This window comes from Phragmites australis, chromosome 11 (genome assembly GCF_958298935.1).
Source record: "Phragmites australis chromosome 11, lpPhrAust1.1, whole genome shotgun sequence".
Lineage (NCBI taxonomy): Eukaryota > Viridiplantae > Streptophyta > Magnoliopsida > Poales > Poaceae > Phragmites > Phragmites australis.
This window is the reverse complement of record NC_084931.1, coordinates 12,449,460-12,454,119: the sequence shown is the minus strand read 5'-3', so window position 1 is coordinate 12,454,119 and position 4,660 is coordinate 12,449,460. Positions and strand designations below refer to the sequence as shown.

Below are 4,660 nucleotides of genomic sequence, written 5' to 3'. Positions count from 1 at the left end.
CGTTGATAGAGTCCTTGGGATAAAGGTAGTAATGCTTAGTCACTATCATGGTTGGCTGGGTTACAAATTAAATATGATTAATGTCTTTGCAACATGAATCAAAAATGGTAATTTTTGTAGCAACATGGAATTTAGGGATCCTAGCAGGATGGTCGGTTTGATGATGGTGCCAGTATGCACATGTGCGGGAATGCATAGTTAGGTTATAGCTTGTACCTATGCGGGATCCTAAGAATCGGTTCTTGAAGCATGTGACCCGACTAAACAGTGCAACCACAAGGCTTATATGGGTATGACCTGGCCAATTAATTAGCCATACCTCCAATTTTGTAAGCACAAGTAGACAGTTTAGTGGCATAAGAGGGGGCTTCTACAGTGATGGAATCACTTTTAGCAGTGAAACCTTAGTGGATGCTTACGGGTCGGTAGGAGCTTTGTAAAGACCTTGTAGTGATCTCTCAGTGCACATTTCGGAAGTGTGTAAGGTACCGATGGTTACCGGCAGAAGAGTTGATCACGATTCATGGGTGAAGTGTGTGAAACTCTGCAAAGTATAAAACTAATATATTAGCCGTGCTCATGGTCAAGAGTGGCTTGGACTTATTATTGATTAGTCAGGATCAAGGATCTAGGATGGGTAGTCGGGTATCCAGGTAATGGGATTGCAAGGTGAGTTTTAGTAGTCGGATGTAATCCGATGAACCGTACTTCTTATTTAAGTTGTGTCTTCACACTTGGTAAATAGGATGCATGTTGTTGGAGTTATAGGATAAGGTTGCTTAGTGCAGTAAACTAGTGTATAACCTTTTCTTGACATAAGCCCCATGTTATGCTTTCCTACACTTGCAGAGTACATTATGTACTCACACCTGTTGCTTCCTCTCTTGCATTGTACCACTATTCAGAAGCCAACAATGAAGCTGCACTCTATGATGGAGATGACTTCGACCCATAGTTCCTTTTCTAGGCTGATGTTCCCTCGGTTGACACATGTGGATGATGACAGACCCTCTGGTGAGTTTGATTTTTGTTGTGCTTTTATTTTAGACCTATGGGAACTTTTGTTATAAATATAACGATAATGTAATTTTGGCACTGTGATGATACACTAATGATGTAACGTATGTATGAAACTTGATCCTATAATACATATGGATGTACATGGTTTTGTTACTTTAAAACTAGGTGTTATAAATACTTGCATGATTGACTCTAGTGTAAGTGGGATATTGTTGGTGAAATGCCTAGAGGCAATCATAGAAATGATTGTATCACATCTATGTTTATGTACTTTTGAAAAATGCGTTTTTCGATTCAATGGATAATTATTATTTACATTGATTAGCATGTATGTGACTTGTTTGTGAAGAATCTTGTTTTATTTTGATGTTATTCTAAATGATTCCTAATTCTTATATCATTATATGGAAGAATAATGTTTTACAGACTAGCACATGTATTGACCGATTATCATATTTCATGGATCATAGATATGGAGATATAAAATCAATAATGAGGATACATGTTAGAGAACATGGTGTTGAATAGACTCACTTTGAGATATTGCTGAGATTGTTATATGATGTGCCATCAGTTGTAATCTCAAATGGTATACCAGCAGGATTCTTAGACCTGAGATCATCGGTGATTCATAGAATGTGTAGTGGCACACTTTGGGGCTGCCAAATTCCACTTCGTAGCTAGGTAGTCATTAGGGTAGTTTTTAGGTTTGCCATGAAACATGTCGTGGGATATGAGCGATTAAGATGGAATTTGCCACTCTGACATAACTGGAGAGATATCTCTGGGGCCCTCAATATGATTGGATTAGAAAGTGCATGGCCATGTTTTTATTCAATTATGAAATTACTCATTTTGATGGAGATTTGTAGCATCATTCAAGTAAATACAAATTGAGATCATAGAAACATGAGCTTGTGATATAGTTACACCAAATTCTAGACCAGTTAATGCTAGAAACTATAAATAAGGGGCCAAGATCTCCTATGAAATAAAAAAAATATTATTCAGAAATAGCATAGTCCAAGCAAACCCTCTTAAAATCTTTACTGAACTATGACCGGCCATCATATTAGCAAATAAACGTATTCCTGAGCTTAATGCACGAAAACAAAGAGAGATTAGCTCAAGGAGTACTAAAAAGGTGCTAACGGCAGTGGGATTCCTGCAAGTAATAAGAAGCTAAAATAATGAAGCCCATGTCTTTGAAATCCAACGATCGTAATGCCTATAAAACTGGAAAATGAAAGAACCAAAGTAATGAGAAAATGACTTGTCACTATGAAGCTAAAAGGTATCATACCCTGGGGATTACGAAATAACAAAAAAGTAAAAGTGACCGAGATGCGAGGGAAAAACTTTTGTTTAACATTTCTGGAAAGACCACCTATTTGTTCGTTTACCAGGTTCGGCACGAAATCATAAATAAGCTCTACCAAGGATTGCCATGCATTTGGCACTGACTTTCCCCTTCCCTTTTTCGTAACAACAAAAACAAGAAGTAGGACCAAACTGAGAGTGAGCAGCATAGACAAAGATGGATTTGTGAATGAGAAATAATGGTTTCCTATATTCAGAGGAATTATTGGGTGAATGGAAAATTGATCCAGTGGGCTCTTCGAAAAATTCATCATAGCAATGAGAAATAAAAGGCCTCAGCTGCTACCCTGTTGTTCCTAAAATCAGCCAACAACTGTCCTTGAAGAAATTCTAGATTATTGCTTTCCCCATGTACATGTTCGGCCACAGCCAGAACTTCTTGGGGATCCCTGCCAATCATTAATCTCTGCATTTCCTCATGTATAGCCCCTTGATAGTCTACGACTCTTTCATTGGAAGGTTTCAGACCTGGATGGTCTTCATAAATTCCAGTTGAATCCCCCTGAATACCATTTAGATTCATTGCATTAGATCCTTCCGTCATCGTTCTAACAGAACCTTCGTTAGAATTCAGGCTTGCTTCGTCGAATTGAAAGATACGGCGCTCCTTTTGGTGATCCATGGTTGCATTTCGATTCTTTTTCAGCTCTGCTCCCGATAAAAGAAAGGAGACTGAGATAGGGGTTGTCCTTGGTTTTTCCGAGGAAATCCTGATTTTGAGAACGTGAACATGAGCGGTAGACTGAACACCCACACAATCTTCATTTGACAGAGAGAGACTGTCATCGCCATCTCTTTTGACATGCATGTGTTAAGGATATAGCTTAGCTACCCTACCTTCTGATGAGCCAGGAGCTCAGACGTCTAAGACACAACGTGTACGAATCGCTATGCTACATTTCTTTCTATATGATAATATGCGCCGAGGGGAGGGATAGTATGAATTTGGAAAGGGGTCACAAGAGTTGGATATGCTTTGGATGTCAATCTCTGGTTTTAGGGGTAGAAAAGCGGGAAGGTGTGGGGGGCGGCGGCACCTTCTGATGAGAAGCAAGAAAGGCAAAAAAAAGCAATGCGATCATTGCTCTTCTTCAAGCCATAACGGATGGGCTTGGAGCGAGCCAATTCCAATCGGAAGATTGGAAGTAGATTCTGCTCTAGATATTCATGACAACTATGAAATAAAATAACCCATGGTGTTTGGGCTGCACATGAGTTATTAGTCCCCGAATCTTATTACCTGTCAATCTCTGTTACCATTTCATCAAATGGATGATGACTTTAGGTTTGGTTTGACCAGCCGGTAATAAGGAAACCACCAGTCTAAGCACTTCCAGCGGGCTTGTTAAATTCTGACTTGATTCGAGTATGCAAAGCTTTCTATTTTATGATTTTATAGGAAATCTATATTATGATATTTTAGGAAATAAGGCAAGGAGTTGTCCTTCCATCGGTAGCATTCCCAATAAGAAATAAAAAAAGAAGAGCCACTGTCATCTGTAACTGCTTACTTCACAGGCTTAAATCTTTATGGGATGAGTTCTTATATCATTGTACCTCGTCCCTCCATGCTCATGTGGTTCGTTGAAGGTACTCATTGAGAATCAACAGCAAGAGCGTGTCATGCAATTTCTTATGTGGATTCCTACTCAGGGATCCACAGTTAAATAATACTTTGAACCCCTTCCTGACATTAAGAAAGTTTAAAACGAGGTTCTTCAAGAAGAAAGAGAAGAAGATCTATTCTATACTCAATAAGTGCCAATATGCAATGGGTAGCTTGGGCTATTTGGAAAAAACTAAGAATAGATCCCTATCCCTCTTTGTTTATCATTCGAATCACGGATTCCTTTTTCTTTATTCAATCTGTCTTACCTTCCTTATATGTAAAATCTTTCAATCTATGTATTATTTCAATCTATGAATTAATAGAATCTATAGTATTCATATAGAACAAGAATAAAATGAAGATAATAAATTGTGGATTCTTTCTTTCTCTTCCATTCTTACATTTCTAGCCTTAAACACCTTGTTTCCTCTTCTTTACGGTAGCTTCTTCTTAAATGAAAGAAGATCTCTGCAATGCTGTCACACCCGATTTAGAAAGGAACAAAACCAAATGTAAACCACATGTATGCCAGGATCAAGTTTTATACATGTAGCGACTTTATTAGTGTATCACGCGCAGTGTCATTATTACAACGTTTATCTTGAATAAGTAAAGAAAAACCTCAAAGCCTTAAACAAAAGCACACAGGCT

General features: G+C 38.3%; 1 pseudogene; it reads right to left on the bottom strand.

Annotated features, from left to right (window-relative positions):
- Positions 1-1,847: 1,847 nt before the first annotated feature.
- On the bottom strand, positions 1,848-2,924 carry LOC133883929 (ATP synthase subunit a-like; annotated as a pseudogene).
- Positions 2,925-4,660: the final 1,736 nt, after the last annotated feature.